Source organism: Aethalodelphis obliquidens, unplaced genomic scaffold (genome assembly GCF_003676395.1).
Source record: "Aethalodelphis obliquidens isolate GAN/ISIS:26980383/991018 unplaced genomic scaffold, ASM367639v1 scaffold7, whole genome shotgun sequence".
In the NCBI taxonomy this organism is placed as follows: domain Eukaryota; kingdom Metazoa; phylum Chordata; class Mammalia; order Artiodactyla; family Delphinidae; genus Aethalodelphis; species Aethalodelphis obliquidens.
This window is the reverse complement of record NW_020837951.1, coordinates 37,654,582-37,680,970: the sequence shown is the minus strand read 5'-3', so window position 1 is coordinate 37,680,970 and position 26,389 is coordinate 37,654,582. Positions and strand designations below refer to the sequence as shown.

Here is a 26,389-nt window from a genome sequence, read left to right as displayed (position 1 = left end):
GTCTGCACCCATTCACTGGGGAAGCTTGTTATAAAATGCAAATACCTAAGACCATTCAGATAAAAAAAAAAACTCAAAATCTTCAAATGGCTGACATCATGCAAAATTTCACCATGAAATCCCAGTCTTACAAGTCCCTTTATAGACTTAATCATCTGCTAAATCTTTCCTTCTTTATATTTTATTTTCAGTATTTCAGGAAATGATTTATCCCCACTCCCCTCACATACACGTTTCAAAGTCCCCACACAGGTTGCTATGCAGATAACAATGCAGATGTCAGTAGCTTCCTTTAAGAGATCTCAGAATGCAATCTATCAAAAGGCACATGCCCTGGGTTTTAGAGAGGGTGTTTCATTTCATGCTGATGAAATCATATACTGTAAATTCCTGACCTAGATAAGCATCACAAAGTCTATAATGTATTCCTTCCTACTCTCATCTTCTGCATGTTCAAGTGTCTTCCACCTACTTTGCAATCTGCAATCCAGTCCCTTTTCATTGCTTCTTATTGTCGTTTGCTTCTTTCTTTTTCTTGAAAATAAAAAAAAACAATTGTCGATTAAAGTAATAAAGCTCCCATAAAATAGAAACTTCTGAATGATCTTCAACATCAGCATTGTAATTCTGACTTGTGAGTCAACACTACTGCTTAAGTCACGTCTGTCGGTTTCTAAGTTAGCACAATTCAGCATTTGAGTTCCCAAGAAGTCATAAAATACCCAGAAGAACTTAACGTCTGTAGATCTGTATGGGGTCTGAAATTGTGCTTCTGCAGACTGATCAAAAAGAACTAAACCTCACCACTTCCTCAAGCCCCAGTCATCCTACCCTGCAACTTAGTCTGCCCTGCATATAAGCAGTGAAGTCAGAATTTGCACAAAAATATCTGCCCACAAGCCTGACACCCCTTTAGAGGCATTCCTTGGAATTAAGACACTATCACAATTTATTCAGGTTCCTTTTATACTGCAGATAAGGAGAGGAGATGGCAGGAAGGTCACACATTAAGTTAGCAGGTTAACTGATTAGCTTGTTCTCACCTTGAGCTAGAAGAAGTGAGGCAGAGGATTGGTCAATTTTAATAGGGTACCAAAACCGGACATGGTTTATAAACTCTTTAAAGAAGTGAACACTTATCTTTGAAATTCTCAACACATCTAGTTTATCATTGGTCTTTGTATTTGTTGAAAAATACTTGGTGCACAGAGCACCAAGAAGCAAACTGAAGTTATTTAATGTGTTTGCCAAAGGCTGGCTCTTCTTACCTTGGCTTCTTCTGCTTAGTTACCTTTGACCTCAGCTTACTGCCTATTGATGTGTTGATTATTGTCTTGACATATGCTCCTTGTATTCTATGTGGGTGAGTTTAGATTTCCTAAAGTTTGGTTTCTGACCATCTTATCCAGGAGATAAGGAAAGAAGAGCAGATATTAGCCTCTGTGTGTTTGTGACAGTGGTGGTAGGGAGGAGAGAGCTCTGAAAATATTATTTATGATCATCTAACCTTGAAAAAAGAAATAAAAATCACTCCCAATAAGCTTAGGTTTACATATTGAGTGTTTTTGATTTAGTGTGTATGGTACTTAATAGAGGCAAAAATAATTTTGTCCTGATCAGTACACCACAATTTGGCTTTTTTAAAAAAAAATCTAATATTATTTAATCTTTACTACTTAATCTTTTAATAGTCAATCTAATATGATTTAATCAAGTTAAAGCAGCTGGTCCATTAATGAGGTGCCAACACTTTACAGGGGCTTTAGGAGTAAATAAACCAATAAAAAGGAAGCATCATTTTCAGTGTACCCATAGGCAGCTGATTGTGTTTTGACTGGAGGAGTGAGATGTGGGTGCAGAAGGAGAGAGAAGAGTAGGACATTATTTAACATTAAATAAGGACTACGCCTTCTATCAGGGGATGGAAGGAACTGCTACAGCCAGCAAGTCCCTTTCAGAGGATGTGCTAAGACCCCACTAACCCATCTGTCTTTGTATTTTTGTTTGGTTGTTTGTTTTGTTTTGTTTTTTTGCAAGCATTGTAATAGTTTATTTTTCTTTAATGCTAAGTTACTTTTATTTTTTTCCAGGATGATTGAGCTATAATTGACAAAAATTGTATATATTTAAGGTGTGCAACGTGATGGTTTGATAGACATATACATTGTGAAATGATTATAATCAAGTTAATGCATGCATCACCTCACATAGTTACCTTTTTTTTCGTGTGATGAGAGCAGTTATGATTTACTGTCTCAGCAAATTTCAGTTATACAATACAGCTTATCAACTAGAGTCACCATGTGATACATTAAATCCTCAGACCTTATTCATTTTATAACTGAAAGTTTGTAACCGTTTAACAACCTCTCCCCATTTCCCCCACCTCCCCAGCCCCTGATAACCACCATTCTACTGTCTGTTTCTATGAATTGATTTTCTTTTTTTTAGATTCCATATATAAGCAATGCAGTATTTGTTTTTATCTGTCTGGCTTGATTTACTTAGCATTATTTACTTATAAGTTTTACCTTATAAACTACAGGTTTATCCATGGTGGCGCAAATGGCAGCATTTCCTTCTTTTTTAAAGTTGAATAATTATCTATCTATCTACCTGTCACATTTTCTTTATCCATTCATCCATTGATCGAAACTTAGGTTGTTTGCATACCTTGGCTACTGTGAATAATGCTGTAATGAACATGGGAATGCAGATACCTCTTTGAGATAATGATTTGGGGGGGTTTTTGCATATATATCCAGAAGTGGCATTGCTAAATCATACACTTGTTCTATTTTTAATTTCTTGAGGAAACGCCATACTGTTTTCCTAGTGGCTATGCCAGTTTACATTCCCACCAACAGTGTACAGAAGTTCCTTTTTCTCCATATCCTCACCAGCATTTATTATCTCTTGGATTTTTGATCATAGATATCGAAACAGATATGAGGTAATATGTCACTGTGGTTTTGATGTGCGCTTCTCTGGTGATTAGTGATACTGGGCACCTTTTCATGTACCTGTTGACTATTGTATGTCTTCTTTAGAAAAATGTTTATTCAGGTCCTTTGCCCATTATTTTGTTTTTATGCTATTGAGTTATATGAGTTCCTTGCATATTCTGGATATTAACCCCTTATTGAATATGTAGTTTGCAAATATTTTCTCCCATTCCATAGGTTGCCTTTTCATTTCACTGATGGTTTCTTTTCTTATGCAGAAGCTTTTTAGTTTGATGCAGTCCCACTTGTCTATTTTTGCTTTTGTTGCCTATCCTTTGGGTGTCACATCCAAAAAACCATTGCCAAGACCAACGTCAAAGAGCTTTTCCCTATGTTTTATTCCAGGAATTTTATCATTTCAGGTCTAACATTTAAGTCTTTAATCCATTTTGAGTTTGTTTGTGGTATATTATAGGGGTCCGATTTCATTCTTTTGCATATGGATATGCAGTTTTACCAGCACCATTTATTGAAGAGACTATCCTTTCCCCATTGTGTGTTCTTGGCTCTCTTGTTACAGATTAGTTGACCATATATTCTTGGGTTTATTTCTGGGCTCTCTATTCTGTTTAATTGATGGATGTGTCTTTTTTTATGCTAGTACCACACTGTTTTGATTATTATAGCTTTGTAATATAGTTTGAAACCAGGATGTGTGCTGGCTCTAGCTTTGTTCTTCTTTCTCAAGATTGCTTTGGCTTTTTGGGTTTTTTTGTGGCTCCATACAAATTTTAGGATTGTTTTTCCTATTTCTGTGAAAAATGCCATTATAATTTTGATAGGGGTTGCATTGAATCTGTAGATCATTTTGTAGCCCACTTTTCTTTGGGATTGAATAAAGCTAGTCAAGAAACAGAGGAGTGGAATTGGATAAAGCTAGTCAAGAAATGGCTAGAGAGACATCTCCCAAAGTAGTTCCACTGCTATCCACATTTGTTCTAGGGAAGAAAATGCCAGGATCCTGAGATTATCTCATCTGCTTAAAATTCTTCCTGGGTTAGAATGTGAGAGAAGAGAAATTTGGCCAGTTGTGCCATGTCCTTCTTTGCCCACAGCAACAATAACAATAATAAACAAATGTTTTATTGAATAAATACTTTGTGATAAGGATTGTGATAACATTTATCTGAAATATCTCTTTTACTCTCCCACATGTTGTAAAGGAGTTACTGTTTTTACCCCATACAGTCAAAGAAACTGAGTCTTAAAGGGAGGTTAAGTATCTTACACTTGGTAACATAGCTGCTAAATGCTGAGGCTAAGATATGAATTCATGTACTGCTGAATCCAGAGGTTGCATGCTTAATCCCTGCACAGCACCACTTTTCAATAGACTCTCTGCCTCCATTTTTTAAATTCCAGGTCTCATGTGCTTTATTTGGTTCATCTGCAGAAATGGAACAGAGAGAGCTAGAATGGGCTGTTCATTTCTGAAGTTGCATTAGCAGCCACATGGAATCAATATGTCCTGCAGGAGGGTATCTCTCAATCTATAGATCTTAGAGGGGAGGGGCTAGTCCACTAGCAGTCTTGGACACAACAGACTTTGAGAATGGGAGTAGAGTATAGCCCATCCCAGGTCTCATCAATGCACCTCAGTTTCTACACATGAGAGAGAAATCATTAACAGCCAGTCCATTTAACTAGATAAGGGGTAGGTAGAGATTGGAGACCGAAAAGGCATGCTTGTTATATTATCCTTCTTAGCTTTGCCTGGGTCTAGATCAGCTATCCCTAGACAGTTTTTGATTAGTCCTAGAAAACAGTCAACAACACAACATTGTAAATCAACTATATACTCCAATAAAAAAATGAATGTAAAAAAATAAGGAGTACCTATAAATTGTGGGGTTTTTTTTTTTAAAGTGTCTCTGAACTGTTGGCAACTTGGAGGAACTTGGAAAGTTTGTTTGCTTGTTTTGTTTTTTTTATTGGGGTATAGTTGTTTTTCAACGTTGTGTTACTTCCTACTGTACAGCGAAATGAAGTAGAGTTCCCTGTGCTATACAGCACGTTGTTATTAGTTATCTATTTTATACATTAGTGTATATATGTCAGTCCCAATCTCCCAATTCATCCCATCCCCCAACTTTCCCCCCTTGGTGTCCATACGTTTGTTCTCCACATCTGTGTCTCTATTTCTGCCTTGCAAACTGGTTAATCTGTACCATTTCTCTAGATTCCAAATATATACGTTAATATACGGTATTTGTTTTTCTCTTTCTGACTTACTTCACTCTGAATAACAGACTCCAGGTCCATCCACATCTCTACAAATGACCCAATTTTGTTCCTTTTTATGTCTGAGTAATGTCCCATTGTATACATGTACCACATCTTTATCCATTCACCTGTCGATGGACATTTAGGTTGCTTCCATGACCTGGTTATTGTAAATAGTGCTGCAGTGAATATTGGGGTGCATGTGTCTTTTTGAATCATGGTTTTCTCTGGGTACATGCCCAGGAATGGGATGGCTGGGTCATATAGTAATTCTACTTTTAGTTTTTTAAGGAACCTCCATACTGTTCTCCATAGTGGCTGTATCAATTTACATTCCCACCAGCAGTGCAAGAGTGTTCCCTTTTCTCCACACCCTCTCCAGCATTTATTATTTGTAGATTTTCGGATGATGTGCATTCAAAAAAAAAAAAAACCAAGTAAATGGGAGACTGAGTTATTTAATGAGATTTTAAAATTACGGGTTTTACATTAACATTCAACCTATATGGTATTGAATCCTTGCCAGAAAGTAGCAGGTAATAATTTTACTTTTGTTTACGGAGTTCTTGCTCCAAGATCACTGCCCTGCATATATCACCAGAGAACCCTTTCTAAAGAATGTTAGCTCTCATTTGCTTAAAAGCCTTTCATGCCTTCTGATATTTTTTATTTAAAATTATCATTTTATTATATGTAAATTATCCTTTAAATTTATTTATTTATTCATAATTTTAATTTTGAAAAAATCTTTATTGGAGTATAATTGCTTTACAATATTGTGTTAGTTTCTGCTGTGTAACAAGTGAATCAGCTATACATACAGATATATCCCCATATCCCCTTCCTCTTGTGTCCCAATCCCACCCCTCTAGGTGGTCACAAAGCACAGAGCTGATCTCCCTGTGCTATGCAGCTGCTTCCCTCTAGCTATCTATTTTATCTTTGGTAGTGTATATATGTTTATGCCACTCTCTCACTTTGCCCAGCTTACCCTTACCCCTTCCCCTTGTCTTTCTGGTGGGCAGGACCACATCTGGTGGTGTGTTTTGGGGTGTCTGTGAACTTATGATTTTAGGCAGCCTCTCTGCTAATGGGTGGGGTTGTGTTCTTCTCTTGCTAGTTGTTTGTCAAGGTGTGTCCAGTCCTGGACCTTGCTGGTCATTGAGTGGAGCTGGGTTTTTGCATTGAGACGGAGATCTCTGGGAGAGTTCTCACTGATTAATATTACATGTATGGGGCCAGGAGTTCTCTGGTGGTCCAATGTCCTGAACTCGGCTGTCCCACCTCAGAGGCTCAGGCCTGATACCTGGCCGGAGCACCAATACCCTGTCAGCCACACAGCCAGGTACGTGGGGAGTTTCTTGCCTTTTGGGAAGTCTCAGGTCTTCTGCCAGCATTCAGTAGGTGTTCTGTAGGAGTTGTTCCACATGTAGATGTATTTTTGATGTATTTGTGGGAGGAAGGTTATCTCCACGTCTTTTTCCTCCGCCTTCTTGAAGCTCCTCCTCCATGCCTTCTGAGTTTAGATAAAACTCTTTGCCAAGGCTCACAAAGCCTTCCTCTCACCGGTCCTGTACACAACTCCATACTGTGTATCATGTATTACTACTTGCAAATTCCAAAACACGTCTTACTCTCTCAACCCTTATGGCCTGCCTTCCATACTGATCCTTCTGCCCCCAAAGTGGTCCCTCAGTTGTTTACCTGGTCAGTTCCATTCAACTCAACCTATAATGTCAATTTGCATCTCCTTTCTCTGGGTCACTTCTCCAAATCATCTTACCCAGACTGAATGAAAAGTATGGGCTAGTGTTCTCACCATTGACTACAGCCCAGCAGGTGGTCAAGAGCTCAATTCTGCAGTCACACAGCAGGGTTTAAGCTGTCCTTTAGCCACTTAATAGCTGAGTCCACTTAAAGTATTTGTTGACCTCCCTATACCTCACTTTCCTCATCTATAAGATGGATGTTAATAGTACCACACTCAAAGATTACTATAAAGATTAAGTGGAACAATATAAGTAAAAAACTTAGCACAGCACCCAAATCATTCTAAGTTCTCCATAGATGTTAGCTAATAGTCACCAATTAGTAACACTCCAGTGTTTTGGCATATTTACTGTCATACCTCACACTGAACTGTGAGCAAGTTGAGGTCGGGAGCCAATCTTTTGTTTCTATGTTCCCTTGTGCTTTGCACATAGTAGGTGCTTCATAAATATCTGTTAAATGAGTGAAGATTAAAGATCATAAAGCTGATCGATGAATGAATAAGATGCTCATGCTTAAATATACCAATTATTTAATTATTGTGTTAAATATGTCTAGGGTTCTTTAAAATTCTCCAAAGGAGGGTTCACCTGTTTCAAGTTTGACTTGTTACACTGAGCAGAGATCATATCCATAACATGGAAGTATGAGAAAGTGGCCTCTTTATTAAAACAGTATAAATTCATCTGAAGCTGAAGAGAACAGCTTCAGGATTAGAGCTTCTAGGTAAAAAGAAATCACTGTAAACCTGGTCCTCAATTCTTTTACCCTCTTTTCTGCTCCATGTGAGATTGTTTATGCTGTCACCAATCAGCATGTAAGGCCTCCAAAAATAATTCTACTGCCTCTTGTAAACCCTACTTTAGATATGGACTGAAATCTCCTTCTTGGCACACTCTCACAATAGTTGTCCAAAACTACAAAGAACGTAAAAATAACCAAGTTTCTCAAGTACAGGTTTATGATGGCAAGACTAAGAAGTCCTAATGTCCTGGTACCCTTTCACCACCCCATAGAAACTATGGTCGATTGGTTCATTTGTTCAATATCTGCTCTAATTTCCATCTACACTGCAGAAGTTAGAAAGATACAAACGAAATTTCCCCAATGCTTTTGCAGCTGGGTTGCAAATGGGAAATAGGTTCTCCAGTCACTAGCACTGAATTTAGTGGGGAGAAGGTGGAGAGAGAGGGAATGGTTTGGGCAGTGTCTGTTTTGTCAGCAAGGCTAAAGTTCTCTCAGGCACATGTGGCCCTCCTCGGCCCTAGACCACAGCTGGAGTACTGTGGTCCTAGAGCCAGCACTGGGGCCAGTCGATCTAGGTCCCTGGCTGTCTTATGGCAGCAAAGGCGGCTACTACTTGGGTGTGTTATTTCTACAAAATTGTATTGAAAATCATTACTAGGAGGCCCAGTCTGGAGCCCACTCCCTCTAGCCCAACCACAATTTTGTAAAAACCTAAGTCCTGTATTAAATTCTTTTCTGCTTAAAATAGCTAGAATAATACTGATACAATCCCCTTGGAATCCTTTTCTTGCAGCTTTGCTGTTGCTGTGGTCCTTTTATTCTCTATCCAATGTCTTCTCCTGGCTCCCCATCCTTCTTCCTCCAACCTTACCCATCCTGTACTAGACACTGATTTAATAATGTTGGGTTTCTCAATATGGGAGTTAGAGTCCAGGGTCATACCTCTTGCTTCTCAATTCCCTCAAGGTTATAAACCACCCCACTCAGTTTACTTTCCAGCCCAAAGATACCATTTCTCATTAGGAAGGACACTGTTCTTTACAAATGATTTACAGACACTCACTGAGCCCCAGTGAATAACTGAGCCCAGTGAGGGCTTTTGCATCTACTCACTTTGGGAAAAACATCCCCCTTTTTCCCAGTGTCAAATAGTTCCACCAACTACAAATCCCTCAAAGAAGAATACCCCAAGAACACAAACCTGAAGAATTTCCCAAGAACACAAACTCAGTAACAGATAATGAGAATTAGCACACATAAAACTGCAGGATGGACATAGGAATAGAGCCTCAGCTTTCACAGTTTACAATGAGTTTACTCATAAACACTAAAAACAAGGGCCTTTTGCTTCCTCCTTATGTTCCACTCCTCTCACTTCCTTCTTAAAAGATGAGGTTCACCCTCTTATGCTGAAATCACATTTTGATCTTATTAAACAGTTACACAACCAGGTTGTGAGCACTTTGACATCAAGAACTGCCTTACCCATCTTTCCATCCTCAGCACCTAGCACTGGGCCTGGCCCAAGTTACCATGTGCATTCTAGCAACAATTCTGCAACACCAACTGGATGTCTTACAACTGAATTATATTCTTTTTTAATTGAAATATAGTGGATACAACTCAATTATATTCTGACACTAAGTACCACAGTTATTACAGACCTCACAGGTTAAGGGCTCAGTCCCATAAGACTGTCCCCACTTCAGAGGCCAGCCACAAGTCTTTGGTGTCCCCAAACTACTTGCACTTCTTCCCAGATGGCTACAAATTTGAGGGTTGTTACAATACCCTTTAAGTTTCACAATTCAGTAGAATGACTTACAGAACTCACTGAAAGCACTACACTTACAACTACCATTTTATTATAAAAGTTATAACTTAAGAAAAACTAAATGGAAGAGGTGAACAGGACAAGGTCTGGGGAAGAGAGATGCAGAGCTTCCATCCCTGTGGACTCAAGGGTGTGCCATCCTCCTGGTACATTGATTGATATGTTCATAAGCTTGGAAGCTCTCTGAGCCTCATTTTTCAGAGTTTTTATTGAGGTTTCACTAGGTGGACATGAGTGATTAAATCACTGGTCACATGTTTGAATTGAATCTTCAGTCCCCCTTCTCTCCATGGAGGTTGGCAGGGGGGCAGTGCTGCAAGTTCCAACCCTGTAATAATGAGCTTGGTCTTTCTAGCATGGTTAGCCCCTCCCTGGAAACTATGTAGGGCCCCACCATGAATCACCTTATTAGCAGAAACTCAGGTATGGTGGGAAGGGGCTTGTAAGGAATTAAAACAGACACTCCTATCAGGAAAATTCCAAGAGTTTTTGAAGCTCTGTGCCAGGAAGCAGGGACAAAGACTGGATATATGCTTTATTATATCACAACATCTGAGACGCATTTGTCAAATTGAGTTCCGTTGGCTACCTCCAGCTTCCTGTTAGTCACTTTGTAAAAATTAAAGGCCAGGGTCTTCAATTCTAGGATCAAAATTCTCCCGCTGGAAGTAATGATCTTTAAGCTCTTCCCTGACTATTCATTTAAAACACAGCTTAAATAATCCCCAGTTAAAAGCTTGAATTTGTCTCTTTTAACTACAGATGATAGGAAATGAATTCCACCACCCCAGATGGGCATTTGGGGCTTTAGTATATTAACTATTAACATTTTTATATCGCCTTTGAAGTTGCTATTGTGGGGATATCAGATACTTTTATGGCCCAGAGTCTAGGTGAATATACTTCCCTGCCAGCCAGAGTAAATATCAAGCGTGTTAAGTTTTATCAAAGTGTGCACTCAGTAGAATAAGACATTGCCTTGTGCATTGAAGCAGTTTTGTTTTTAACTACAAAAATGGAATAAGAGCTTAGAGATGTATAGTTACTATGCTTCAGGGCTTATATTACTTTCATTAGAAGAAATAAAAGCTACAGGAAAGATTTACTTAGGTATGGAAGGAAAACATTAGCTACGTAGATTAGATAAGTAGGTAGATAGGTAGGTAGGTAGATAGATGATTTACACTTATATATACACACATATGGGCACATATAAATGCATGTATTTGAATATACAGGGAGTCAGTGAGCTTTTTTCTGCAAAGGAGTAAATAGTAAATATTTTAGGCTTTAAAGGCCACATGGTCTCTGTCACAATAACTCAACTCTGCCATTATAGTAGGAAAGCATCTATAGACATTACATAAAAGAATGGTTGTGGCTGTGTTCTAATAAAATTTTATGAACACTGAAATTTGAGTGTTATGTAATTTTCATGTCACAAAATAATATTCTTTGTTTGATTTTTTTCAACTATTTAAAAATGTAAAAACATTTTTTGCTCTCAGACCATACAAAAATAAGCAGTGGCCATAGGCTGCTGGCCCTTGTTGTAGACAACAAAGGTTAATCTAGTGATGATATCTCTTTTCTCAGGTCGCATGATCAGATTGAAACTGCATCAGCTTGGGACTCTAACAGGTGAGTTATTTGAATTCCACTGGACGTTAAAAGAAATCCTCATAAATAATATTATCCCTCGATCTCTCTAGCCCACTCTCACATGCTGCTCCCCTCTCTCCCTCCTCTGTCTCTATCTCATTCTTGAAAGACAACATGGGTTTAATGGTACATGTGCCCCAGATACTTCCAACATTGATTGTTCATGCTATTAATATCAAGGTAACATAGCTGGTGACAGCTTCTTTCATTGATTCATAATTCACGTCCCTGTTAAACGGTATCTGATCCAATGAGTTATACATATTTCACTCTGAATATGCTAATGTTGTCAGTTGATATCAAAAGAAAAACCACAACTTATTTCTTTCTTTACTGAGGAATTAAGGGAGAAAATGCCTCTGTTGTGGGTGTGTAGGAAATCCCAAGGCCTGGAAAATACCTCTGACTCTGAAAGATCAAATCCTGTTCAAGTTGAAATCAAACTGCCTCTTAGGGATTCTGCCCAAGTCAATGGTGGTTGTCCTATGGCAACATGGCAGTGTTTCTTATGTACTAGCTTCACAGAGTTTCAAGAGATTGCTTTCCTTTACAAATATATTTCAGGAAGTGGTTGTATTTTTTAAAGCAATTTTAAAAACTCTGTTTAAGTGAATAGGTTCATCAATCAGAAAGCCCAAAGGAAGGTGGCGAACAAAAGGGCAAAGTTTTTTTTCATTGTTATTAAAGCAGAGAAATAATATCTGAGGCCTGAGGCTCAATTTGTGAAGAGCATGAACCACGGGACTCCTGTTCAAGGTAGGCAGCTGCTGAGACACTTCAAAAGATCATCTTTATTGCAGAACAATTGCCTGACCCAGTTTCCTGGTCAGCAACATGCTTTTGTAGAAACTTCAGGAACTGATGAAAAAGCTCAGCCAAGTTAGCATGTGTACTTTCATCTGGGGCTATCGGGAGGAAAAATATGGAAAGGTTTCCAGGTCCCTTGGATTTAACACTTGCAGGTGTAGTGACACAGAAGCAAAGAATAAAACAAAAGATATGAGCATGTTTTAAAAGGCAGTATCTGACTTCTTGGCAAATGTACTTGATATTAGGATTTGTAGAGAGGTCTTTCTATATTCATAGTCTTTTGCCTATCAAAATATTTTGATATCATAATAACATCCTACTGTAAAGTACACTTGGACCATTGACTAAGGATTCACTGCCTTGATATAGAAAGATATTCTTCCACCCAGTCTTGTGTCTCATTGCAAAGCAACAATCCTTAGTGCATAAGCATCTAAACAATATTTTATTTGGAATTCCAACATGCATCATAAAACTAACATAAAGAGAAACAATGTATGTTTTAATGATTTCGAAAGGGAAAACACATTTCCACAAATGGCTCTAAGTTAAGTTCCATTCATTGTGTGCTGGAAAATATGACATCTTTTAGCAAAGAACTCTTCAGCTTTTTATTTTAAGCATCTATATACTTATATTTATCAGTAAAAAGAATCTTTCAAAAGAGCTATTCAATTTTAGAATCTCCTTATCCAGTTTTTTCGTTCTTTAGGGTAATTTTGGAAAATTTCATCTTAATTCATTTTTAGCCTTACTTGTTGTATTAGTTTCCTAGGGCTGCTATAAAAAAGTACCAAAACCAAAGTGACTGAAAACAACAGAAATCTGTAGTCTCACAGTCCTAGAGGCTAGAAATCTGAAATCAAATGGTCCACAGAGCCAAACTCTCTCTGGTGGTTCTAGGGGAGAATCCACCCTTGTGTCCTCCAGCTTCTAGTATTTTCCAGTAATCCTTGGTGTTTCTTGATTTATAGATAGATCACTATAGTCGCATGGCTGTCTTTCTTCCTGCGTTTCTTTACATGGTCTTACCTCTGTGCACTTCTCTCTCTGTGTCCAAATTTCCCCTTTAAGGACACTGGTCATGTCGGATTCACCTTAATGACCTCATTTTAACTTGATTACCTTGGTAAACACCCTGCTTCGAAATAAGGTCACATTGTGAGATACAGAGGCTTAGGGCTTCAACACATCTTTTGGAGGGGGACACAATCAACCCATGATATATTTATTGTTATGTATTTAATATAGTAATAACAATTTTGTTGTTTATATATAGAGTGTGGCTACAAAAATTCAACAGCAACAAAGAAAGTGACACTTAGTGATCCCTAAGTCATTTCCAGTTGCCTTAGGCCTTCACAGCTTGGAATGTCTGCCCACAAATGCAGCTTGGTCCAGCCCATCCCAGGCAAACTTCAGGACAGAAGCAGGTCTGGATCTCTTTCTGGAAGGACTTTTCCTGAAGTTCCTAATAAAATATCTGGGCACTTATTCTGACCCTCTGTTAGAATTCACTTCTAGGCCCTCCAGGTCCCAACAGCCATAGTGATTCTACAAATGAGCTAGCACCAATGGAGCAGAGAAGTCCAGATTGCAATTACTCTACAACTCCTCTGATGACACATCACTCCTGGCTGGCACTGTGGCATCAGGAGACGATACGGCTCACAGACCTATTAAGCCTTCGGCATTTGAGTGTTTGGAAAATTTTGTTTCAAACAGATAAATGTTAGAGCCTAAAGCAGTGGCTCAATTTGAATCATCTGCTAAGATCTAAAAAAGTCCTGGTTGCTGGTCCTCACTCCTGTGGGTGTAACTGAATCAGGTTTCTGTGCAGCCAGAGCACCAGCATTTTTAAAGCTTCCCATGCATTTCTAGCGTACAGCCAAAGGTGAGAACAGATGATATAGCTCAGCGCTCCTCAGACATTAACGTTTCTAGGAATCATGAAAATGCGGATTCCGATTCCACAGGTCTGGGGTGGGGCTCGAGATTCTGCTTTTCTAACAGGCTCCCAAGGAACGGTAAAGCTCTTGGTCCACTGACCAGACTTTAGCAGCCAGGATCTAGAGAGCTGATTCTCAAAGGGGATGCACGATGGAGTAACCAGCAGAGCTATATAAAAAATACCGATGCCTGGGTTTTACCTCCAGTGCTTCTGATTGAATTGGTCAGGAGTGCTGGCAGCATCAGGGCTTTTAAAAGCTTCGCATGTGATTCTGAAGTGCAGCCCAGGTTGAGAACCACTGCTGTTGAGAAAAGGCAGAAACAGTCTTGTTTCCACAAATCTAACAACGTGGGCAAGTGGGCTGCACTGGGCATCATCTTCAGTGGTGGCTACTGAGTCTGACTTCGGAGTTTGTGCAGCATCAAAACAAAGGCTGCCCGAGGAACCAGGTACATGTGCATCACAGATTTTTAAGGACAGGTGGTAGGGGATCAGCAGGCAGAAGTGAGAAAGCAGACATGGCCAGTTCTGGGGGATGGTGTTCAAAGAGGTTAATTAAATCTCTTTTCATGTCGGTCAGCCGAGGCATTTCTTAGTTCAGCCTGAGAGCTGAAACGAGCTTTTGTAGCAGCCGTCAGAACTGTTGGAGCAGACCCTGATCCAGGGTTAGGAAGGCTAAATACCCCACTCCCCCCCCACCAGGACGGCCATATGTCCAGTATCAGTTTCTGCAGTTGTCCCAGAATCTGATGTGGGTTGGCATTTTAGCCCTTTCGCATTTTAGCACTTTGGGTTTGAACAAAAAATGGCCACTCTAGTCAAATGGTAACCTGTGTGCTATAGGTTAAATCATGTCCCCCAGAATTCATGTGTTGAAGCCTTTACCCCCAGTACCCCAAAACGTGACTGTATTGGAGAGAGGGCCTCTACAGAAGTTAAAATGAGGCTGTCAGACTAATCCAGTCTGACTGGTATCTATATAAGGGGACATTTGGACACACTAAGAAATACAAGAAATGTACGGGCACAGAAGAAAGACATGAAAACACATTTTAAACCTCTGCTTGAGTCACATCCACTAACATCCCATCGGTCAAAGCAGTCCACAAGGTCAAGCTCAAAGTCACAGGTGGGTATATATACTCTACCCACCACAAAGCCATGGTAACGGCATGAATGTACCATTCTATTTAAAGGGAAGTGAAGAATTAGATTAATTTTTTGATCTACCACACTAGGTTCCATCAGTGTACTTTTAGCATTCGAGTGGCCATGGAATTGGTCTTAATAAATGAACTTTAGACTAGGGTCTTACCATCAATCATATCTAGAATACTTGTCTCTGACAGTTTTCTGTGAAGCAGTCACTTCTCATTGCTGAGCCTCAGTTTCTTTAAAAATTAGGAGTCCGTTAACTCAATTGGCAATTACAACACAGCATCCACTTGTTTAATTAGCTGCACATATTTCAAAGGATTTTATGTTAAAATCCAGTTACTCCTAACAAATTGGAGAATCTGACTACAGTGAACATCAAAGCAACAATCACCAGAAGTAGAGTTGCATCTGCCCCTTTAGATGTCAGCCCTCTCCTGACGCCACGGTTCCCACCAGGCAGCTTCTCTCGTTAAGAATATGTGCTTGTCTCCTACTGGTATTTGAGTTTAGACCCCTCACTCTAGAGTATCCAGCTACAACATTCTGAGGTTCTAAATTTAGAAAGGCTAACTCCCAATACGGACTCATTCCCAATATTGCTCTTCATATAGTCTCTGTGTTTGTCAGTGTTTGGGGACAATTTCTAACCAGAACTTTTGCCCTGCACATAAGAATCTATTCTTCACCCTCTTTATTCACAATCAGAAGGGAATGCCTTCTGGTCACAAATGCTCCAGGTTTCCATGTTCTCTTAAGGTTTGAAAGTGATGTGGTGCTTAAGCTAACTTGTTCTGGGGATGTTAGGAGCTCGCCCTGAAGAGAAAGAAACACAGGGAGAGATCTTTTCAGGGCTCTTCCCTTCCCACCCGGCTTCCTCAATCCATCAGCAGTGTTGTCAAAAGAATCATCTTCAACCAGCTTTCCTACTTTCGAAAGCAGCTTGTCTTTTGGATGAGCTGCCGCGATGAGTGGGCTTTCAGGCATACTCTGCTACCCCATGTTTCATCACAGTGTGTCTCTCACAGAGGAGACCCTCAGAGAGGAGACATCGGAACTTGGAAGTAAAACCACAGACAGGAGATTGCACCCTGTAGCAAGAAGTGAGATTTAGAGGCGAGTGATGTTGTTATTGCTCTGTGTTGGTTTGGGCTGGGCAGCTGACCCAGAAAAAGAGAAGGAAGAGGTTCCCAGGAGCAATACCTAAGAGGAGGCATGAGAACAGAGAAAAGTGAGAGAGACCCAGGAAAGCCAGAAGCACCACGGAAAGCAGGTTGAAGAAAGAATCGCTCTTTCTTTCTTTGACCCATTTGAACCCTGACTATGACCCTTATGTGAGGGTACCCTTCCGGGAGCTAGAAATAACATTTTCAAAATCGTTTTGTGGTGAAACATATTCATAGATTTGTATCTCATTTAATCTTTTGTAATGTCTGATCTTGTTAATTTGTTACTCTTAGGAAATCATGTTTTTACTGGACTCAGACTTAGAGGTAGAAGCTCACAGCAGGTACAGCCTCTGTCTCTTGGCAGTCTGTTCCTGGCATTTTCCTTTGGCCTCTTTCATTCCCTTGGCCAAAAGTGTATCATATGCTGCTGGCTCGTCCTTAGTTTGCTTAGTATGCAGTTTCTTCAGAGCGATACACTGATGTTTGTGTCACAGGAAACGTGGAGTAACAGGACACTGAATCCTGAGCACTTTCGTCCTGGGTTTCTTACCTTCTTTGTTCAAGGGCTTCCTTACAATACACTAGTAGGCATCATCTTCAGAGAGATTGAAAATTTGCAATTCTGATAGTTCTTTTGGGCCCCAGGTGACAAGCTTCAGTAGTATTAGTCCAGGAATATCCTTCTCCCTTTTTTTAAAAAAATAATAACCAAGTTGAGAACACTCAGACTGGCGTCTACAATGCAACCTTGAACAGATTTGTGCTCCTTTCTCCAGTTCCCCTCGGTCTATCACAGGAATGCCCCTTACTCAGTGGCAGGCAAGCACAATCGTTTACTGTGCATCATTATCCCATTTTATATATGAAAAACAGAAGCAGAAAGAGAGATTCATTCCATAAATATTAGGTGCAAGATTTGAAACTATGTCTCTGCTGCCCCAGACCATGCTTCTTCCCCTATGTGAAACAGCTGTCTTTAGATAAATATGTAGGGCTGGAACTAAGGTCTAAAACTCTGTTAAAACACTTCCCCAAATTCACACAGCTACTAAATAGCAAAGCTAGGATTTGAAACCAGTCTTTCTGACCCTAGGTCCTAAATTCTTAAGCACTTGGGTGACTAGGATTTCTAAATCTTCTCATGTAGTTGGGTATCAATCTGGAGCTTAAATATATCCTGGGAAGGGGATTACATAAATTTATAACTATTGAGGAAACTAAAGGAAGAATTATTGATCTTCCCAATTAAAATGAATCCTGTTGGCATACATGGCTCCCAGTATGCAGGTATAGATTAGGCAAAGAACCAGGAGTCTCTGTGATCAGTTCAGCCTGTGTGTGGGCAGGGAGGACCTGGTACTCTGATAGAGACAGGGATACTGAGCTTAGGAGAAACATCTGGGTCTGATACCTGGTGAATGGACACAGGCAAGTCATCCCAATGCAGTGGAGTAGAGGGTTCAGGGTCCAGTAAGATCAGAAACCAAGAATTAGAGTGAAAATAAAGCAAAAGTGATGACAGTAACCAAAGTTGGAGAGAATTATGTCTGTAATGTTTTGTAAACATTGTGTTTCCTACTTTGTGGGTGAAGAAATTGGGGTTGAGAAAATTTAGACACCTCGCCCAGTGCCAGAGTCAGAACGTGGCTGAACCAAGATTCAAACCCCAAAATGCCTGGCTCCTCAAGTAGCAAGATGAGGGCAAGGAGCTTTCAGGAGCAGTAGGGTTCAGGTTCATCTGGGCTATTAGGAAATTTACCAACACTCAGTGAAAGCAGAGGGCCAGTTGCCCTCAGCATGGCCTTAAGAGGAAGCGCTCAAAAGCCAGCATCCCACAACAGGCACATTCTGAGAGAGGAGAGAACACTTGTTTTTAAATAAAGCCGTTTAACCTCGTGATGTGAAGACAGGAGAACAAAGCAGTAGATTCTTTACTATCTTGGGGGAAATGCTCAAATAAACTATTCAGGCAAAGCGAAGAAGGAAGAAAGGAAGGGAGAGAGGGGAAAAGGGAGGAAGAGAGGAAAGGAGGGAGCAGAAGAGAAAGAAGTGAGGGAGGTGAAAGGGAGAATGAAAGGGGAGAAATGAAGGCAGAAAGGAAGAGATGGAAGGAGGGAGAAAAGAAAGGATAGAGGAATAAAGGAATTAAAGGAAAAAGAGACTTTTAAAAGACTTGGAATCTACCACAAATTAGAGCTCTCAGCAGTGAATCTATAGATAGCTGTCACTGAAGGTTATTTTTAGATAATAAAATTAAATACACCTTTTTATCTTCTGTGCCCCTGTAGATCATGAGTTCTGGAGATCATGGTCTACAATACATATGCAATCTTGATAATCCTCCAAGGACTTAGAACAATACTGTGCATACAGTGGCTGTTGAATAAATAAAAGGTTGACATTGATTGATAGTCTCTTCCCTAAAGGAAATTGATCTCCAATTCAAATCTCCAACATAACACTGAGCAAGGTTAATCTTCATATCCCCACAGATGGAGACTAATGGGATAGGCCTAAGTAGGCAGAAGTGCATCAGGAAACCAAATTGGGAAATGATAGCTATTGTCACCCAGGGAATTGCCAAAAGCGAATGTCACTCATGGCCCCCAGCTCCAACGTCTGAACATTTTTTATTCCCCAGAGATATCAACAGACTGGTGAAAGAACACTTATACAAATGAAACACGCATATAAATAAAGTTTTAATAAATTCTTAAAAACTGACTTTAGCAAGTTGGTCACGAACAACTCTTAGTTATTTGCTTTTGAAAAATGGTAGCTGCTAAAATGTTGAAGGTGAGTGAAGGGCAGTTCCTCCTCCTCATTCTTAAACCGAATCTCAGATGAAACGCTGCCATATACACAGACAAGTATTTAAAAAACATACCTCAGCAAAGTGGCCCAGGACTTTGTAAAAAACATCCATTAGCAAGCTGACACTAAGTAGTTCATGCAATGGGCCCAGTAAATTTAAAGAAGTCCTAACTTTTGTCCTTTCAGGTGCTCCTCAATATCTTAGCCAGTCCACATATCTTAAATACCATTCATTTCACCAATGAGAGCCCATTTCTAATATCCAGTGGCCAGTTTTTCCAGTAAGAATCTATGTCAAATATTCACTATGCTGGTTAACAAAACTATGGGTGTGGATAAGCGATAAGGATAAAAAACATGCCTTTAATAGTTACCTCTGAAGTGTGGCCTTTGTTATTTAATGTTAGATAACCACCCAGGAAATGTGGATTCCTATTTATAACAACTGCCCCTTGGGTAGAAAAGTCAGCACACACATTTATATTATACTAGCGTTGTGTTGAGTATTTTAAAGTATATAACAAGCAACATAAGATAAATGATAAACCATATTTAAATATTTTCCTTTTCTCTTTAAAAACAATGATTTTAATAATTGGCAAATGAAGTACCTTCCAATATAGACCCTAAATATATTCAATATTCTCTTCTTGAATGTGAGAGAATATAAAAGCAAAATTGCCTATTATTTATATAAACACAAGAAAACCCAGCCACTCCCAGATAATTTCATACCCTGCAATATGACCAATATCCTATTCTGAGAAGCAAGTTTTTGTTTTGTTTTGTTTGTTTTTTTGCTATACGTGGGCCTCTCACTGTTGTGGCCTCTCCCGTTGCGGAGCACAGGCTCCGGACGCGCAGGCTCAGCGGCCATGGCTCACGGGCCCAGCCGCTCCGCGGCATGTGGGATCTTCCCGGACTGGGGCGCGAACCCGTGTCCCCTGCATCGGCAGGCGGACTCTCAACCACTGCGCCACCAGGGAAGCCCTTGAGCAGCAACTTTTGTGCTTGCCTTTTCAGCTGAGAAAGCACACATCAGCTGGAGTCACTCTGCTTCCTAGTTTCTAGGTGTTTGGCTCAAACCCTGATTCCAAAGGCAACTCTGTTGTCCCACGTAAGACTGCAGTGAATACCAGGAGACGTTCAGTCTGAGGTCCCCTCAGGCTCTGGCAGGCACAAGAAGCTCCATGCCTGGACTCAGTGTAGTTCAGCTCCCAATATGTCCCAAACATTTTTCTCAGCATCTTGACCCTAATATGGAAATTAGCTCCTTTCAACTGATTTTCAGAATATGCACACCTGCACTCTCTCCCTCCCTCACTCATTCACTCCCTTATTCAATGTCTTTACTAAAGTTTTGGCAAAGTTGAGGGCTTTATACCTCAAAATACAAAAATTTTAAATTTAACAGAAAACTACTTATTTTGGCTATTTTATTTTCCACAGAGACTGAGGTCCCACATCTGGTTGCTTACTCGTCCCTGCCACAGTGGCATTATTGGTTTCATGACATAGTAGTTACATTATTTGGTAGAGCAGGGTTAGTTACTTTCCTTCAAAGTCTCTCTTCCCTCACCCCCCGCCCCCCGTGCTTTCAAATTTTGCACCACTGGGTGATTTGATTTTCAGAATTGGGAGGAGCAACAAATGGCATTATAGTCACCATAATGGCCATTTTAAAGCCGTATTATGTGTAAGAAAGAAATATCAGGAGCACTCAGATCATAGGACAATTATCTAGAAATTTTTTTTATTACTTTTTTGTTCGCGTTGGGTCTTTGTTGCTGCGCGCGGGCTTTCTCTAGTTGCAGCTAGAGGGGGCTACTCTTCGTTGCGGTGCGCGGGCTTCTCATTGCAGAGCACAGGCTCTAGGCAGGTGGGCTTCAGTAGTTGTGGTGCGCAGGCTCTAGAGTGCAGGCTCAGTAGCTGTGGCGCACTGGCTTAGTTGCTCGGTGGCGTGTGGGATCTTCCCGGACCAGGGCTCGAACCCGTGTCCCCTGCATTGGCAGGTGGATTCTTAACCACTGTGCCACCAGGGAAGACCTTCTTTTTCTTTTTCTTTTGGCTAGAAATTTCTAATACAACTTTTCTAACTTTCATTCTGAATCATTAACACAAGAACTGTTAGCCAGCAAGGGTCATTTCTCCATTCTCTCTGCTCATGGAACCATACATTATTATGTTTCCCACATCTATTTTTATGATATATAACCTTGCTTTAGTTTTCTACAGAAGAAAATATTGTTTTATTTCCTACATGAACGAGATCTTACTCTCCCAGAGACAACTTTTCTCATTCTATTTGACTCTCTGAAGATGAAACTCTCTGAAGATGAAAAACTGACCCTTTGAGATTATAAACATAATCCACAGATGTGTTTATATTCCCCCTGAGGTCTGAATTGTAAGGTGATAGAGAAAGAGGCTGACGTATTTATTCCGGATAAACTTCTCATGTTTGTTCCCTTTATTGTTATAAAAAGATAAATCTGGGGCTTCCCTGGTGGTGCAGTGGTTGAGAGTCCGCCTGCCGATACAGGGGACGCGGGTTTGTGCCCTGGTCCGAGAAGATCCCACATGCCACGGAGCGGCTGGGCCCGTGAGCCATGGCCGCTGAGTCTGCGCGTCCGGAGCCTGTGCTCCGCAACGGGAGAGGCCCCAACAGTGAGAGGCCCGCGTACCGCAAAAAAAAAAAAGATAAATCTGGGCTCTATTTGCCTATTCAAATGCAAGTTAGGGAAATGTGGGTCCTAGTGTCTTCTGATGCCTGAGTATGTGGAGATCAGAGAGCTTGAACTTAGGTAGCATGGGCAGGTATGTTTGCTTCCAGAGCAGTCCTGTCCAGGTGCCTGCGACAAGTTTGGGGCATGTGGGCTGCCAAGAACTGCACTTTTGTCCATGTAGAAATATATGTTTTGTGAAGGATAAGCAGCAGTGAAATAGCAAATCCATACGAGCAGTACTTCTCAAACTTTAATGTGGAAAGGAATTACCTGAGCTCTTACTAAGATACAGTTTCTGACTCAGCATGTCTAGGGTGGGGCTGAGATTCTTTCTAACCAGGTCTCCAGCAATGTCAATGCTACTGGTCCAAGTAGCAAGATGTAAGAGGGACTTCCCTGGTGGTGCAGTGGTTAGGAATCTGCCTGCCAGTGCAGGGGACACGGGTTCGAGCCCTGGTCCAGAAAGATCCCACAGGCCGTAGAGCAGCTAAGCCCATGCACCACAACTACCGAGCCCGTGCTCTAGAGCCCGTGAGCCACAACTACTGAGACCATGTGCCACAACTACTGAAGCCCACGTGCCTAGAGCCCGTGCTCCACAGCAAGAGAAGCCACTGCCATGAGAAGCCCACGTACCGAAACGAAGAGTAGCCCTAGCTCTGCACAACTAGAGAAAGTCTGTGCACAGCAACAAAGACCCAATGCAGCCAAAATTAAATAAATTCAAAAAAAAAAAAGATGTTAGAGACAGTGAAGTCCTCATATGAACTCCAGAGGACATTCTAAATACAAGATTTGAATTTTATTTCAGTGGTACTAAGGACCTCATAAGTATATATTCTTTTAAATGTCTGAATAAAGTCATACTATTTTAAATTTCCTTTTTGTGGAAGTATTGGGCTGGCCAAAAAGTTCGTTCAGGTTTTGCCGTACGATGTTACAGAAAAACCTGAACGAACTTTTTGGCCAACCCAATAACTAGCATACATAATAAGTGAGTAGATTATGCTTCATGGGTTTTTCACAAAGCCATTTAACCACCATCCAGACCAAGAAAGAGAATATTACCAGCATCCCAGAAGCCTCCCCACACCCGTGTCTAAATCACTGGTTTTCCCCGTCCTCCTTCTCAAACCAACCTTACTCTTACAAGCAGAGATTAGTTTTATCTGCTATAAACTTTACATAAACAAAATCGTGCAGTAAGTACTCTTTTGTTTCTAACTTTATTCACCATTATTTTTGTGATATTCATCTACATTATTATATGTAGTTAGTTGTTTCTCATTCCTCTCTACCAGAGTCAACAAACTTTTTCTTTAAAGAGCCAGATAGTAAATATTTTCAGCTTTGGCTGCCATATGGGCTCTGGTAAAACTACTCCACTCTGCTGCTGTAGCATGAAAGCAGCCCCAGATGATACACAGACGAATAGACCTGGCTCTGTTCCAGTTAAACTTTATTTTCAAAAGCAAGCATAGGTCAGATTTGGCCTGTGGGTCATAGTTTACTGATCCCTGCTCTTTTGCAGTCCATTGTAAGTATTTATTACAATTTATCTCTCCATTTTCTTCTTAACGAGTATAGTAGTTTTCTATTGCTGCTATAATAAATTATCACAAATTTAGCAGCTTAAAACAATACAAATTTATTATCTCCCAGTTCTGTAGGCCAGAAGTCCAGGTGGGCTCAACTAGTTCCTTTCTTCCAGGTCCTATAAGGCTGAAATCAAAGTGTTGGCTGGCCTGGGATCTTATCCAGAGGCTCTGGGAAAGAAATTGCTTCCTACTCATTCTGGTGGTTGATAGACGATTGTCCCTTGTAATTGTAGGACTGAGGTCCCTGTTTCCTGGCTGGCTGTCAACTGGAAGCTTCCTTTAGTTCTTCCAGGTCACTCTTTAGTCCTTGCACATGGCCCCCTCAATCTCAGAGCCAGCAACAACACATCAGCTCCTTCTCACGCTTGGAATATCTCTTCTAGAAGCTGCACTGTTTTACGTTCCACATTTAAATGTACAGTTTTCCTCAGCTGATTTAGGATACGGTATAAGGGAGTGCTGAAGAATCATTCTTTTTTCCATGTGGCTATCCAATGACCCAGCACTATTTAGTGATAGTACTGCCCTTTCTCCACTGCTCTGTGGTGTCAAATTGTCATCAGTCAGTGGCCATGTATATGTGAGTTTATGTTTGGACCACTCGTTCCATTGATCTGGTTCTCTATCCTTACACTGCGAATGACTATAGCTTTATTACAAGTGATATGATAGTGTAAGTCTTTGCATTTTGTTCTTCAAGATCATGAGTCTGACTGAGTTTGATCTGAGACTGATTTTGATTGGCATGTGCTACCTGGTAGGGAGTTTGTAAGGGTGGCCTCCATCTGCCTCTAACCACTTAAACTACCAATGCTTACTGTAAAGAACTAGTATTCACTGTATGAATTACTTGGCTATGGTCAGTTTCCTAGGCATTGCTAGGTAATTTTGTACTTTATCCTAAAGGCAAAAGGAGGCAGTAAAACAACTTAAGCAAGCAATTAGAGTTTATTGCTTTTTAATAAAGAAGTTAGATGAGACCATGAGATTCATGGTTAAATCTTGTTTTAAACAAATATAATAACAATCGTAAAGAAGATGGGTGGTGAATCTGGAGTTTATTGAAGTGGTCAGAGCTAGAGACGACAGGGCCCTGAGATAGGCCTGTGACAATGGTTGTATAGAGAAAGTGGTAGATGTGAGAAAGATTTAATGGATGCTACTTGGAGATCAATTACATCTAGGGTGTTGACTCCATTGATAAGGGACATAATACCTAGCAGCTACCGACAAAGAATTCTGGAGAAATTATGTATAAGGATAATGCGTTGAGTATTGAGCATGTTGAGATTAAGTTGCCTGCAACCTATCTAAATGGAAACATTTATCAGAGAGAAATAGGGGCTGGTGCTTGGCAGAGAAATCAAAGCTGGAAATAGATTTGGGGGAGTTTTCTGTATTTAGATGGTAATTGGAGCCATGATTGAATCAGACCATCCAGAGAATGTGTACAAAACAAGAATAAAAGAGTATTATAGATAGAATCTTGGTGATTGGACCATCTATAAGGCATACTAAAAAAGGGAAGGGGGGGAATGATTTGTTGTAAAAATAGGAAGGGAATCGGGAACAAATAATAATCTTAGATCTACCTCATGTTACAACTAACTCTTCAATCACAGAATTATTTCCATCTCAAAATAATAGAGACACAGATGTAGAGAACAAACCTATGGACACCAAGGGGAGAAAGCGGGGGTTGGGGTGGTGGTGGTGGGATGAACTGGGAGATTGGGATTGACATATATACACTAATGTGTATAAAATAGATAACTAATAAGAACCTGCTGTATAAAAAATAAATGAAATTCAAAAATATATATATATATTGCACAGAAAAATATTGATCTTATCTTTGTCCTTTTCTGTAAGAATCCATCAAAATAGTGTTTTCTGTAGTTGAAGCATTAACTATAATGTTAATCAAATTATATGACTATATCAGAGATTAAACTGAGGAAGTCATTCATAAATAATAATTTTCATGATGCAGCGAGGTAGCCTCATTTTAATTAAAAACAAGTAATGACAGAGAAGTGGAAGGGAAAACGTCTCAGCTGGAATCAGGTGCTTAGGATTACAAAGAATAAAGGAGATTTTCCTTGGAGCATGGAGATGGTTACGGTGAGGTGATTAAAATGAGAGGAATTTGGTGTATCCCTATCTTCAATCCAGGGTTCTATTTGCATGCGCCGGTTAGACATTGGATATGTCCAGCTTCTGATGATGAGGTTGGGAGTTCCTAGTCATCTCTCTGAAGCTCCTAGCAGGGCCCATACAATGAGATACCTGAGATGTGGGTAATAGTGAAAAACAAGGCATGCTGGGATAGGAAAGCCACTCTCCCAGGCCAGCTGTCCTCAACCTGTGAAGAGTCTGTTGCCCTCGGGGCTCTTGAACACAACCACCAAAGGCCACTGGTTCACAGGTTCCATGTTCATTTCATCCAGTAAAGGAGTTGCTTCATCCACAGGGCAGGAAAACAATATAAAATTAGAGGAGGGAATCAAATCAATAGTCAGTCCAGCAGGAGACAGTGTGTGTTCTCATTTGAGCTGTTAGCAGGTGCACTGGGTGAATACAGAGAAGTTGATAAATGGCTGATTCGATAGACTGGTAGCAAACACATGCTTTGCCAGAGATGACTTTTTAAGTCACCATACATCAAACAGACAGTGTCAGCCTTTGAGGATAAACCTGTGAAGCCTTGTTGTGCTCTTTGAACTACCTCTGAGACCGGAGACTGAAAAGGGGCTTGAGTATTCCTCTGAATCCACTGGGAGGATTGAAAGCTTCAAAGAGGAGCGCCATCATATCCAAGGGGAGATATACTGATTGAAGGAACCAGTGTGAAATAGTCTTTAATAATTACCAGAAAGCTGGAATCGACTAGTGTTTTGCTGAGCTATATTTTATCTTTATTGG

At 40.3% G+C, this 26,389-nt stretch overlaps 1 pseudogene; it reads right to left on the bottom strand.

Annotated features, from left to right (window-relative positions):
- Window positions 1-16,613: 16,613 nt before the first annotated feature.
- Window positions 16,614-25,905, bottom strand: LOC113619504 (40S ribosomal protein S6 pseudogene; annotated as a pseudogene).
- Window positions 25,906-26,389: the final 484 nt, after the last annotated feature.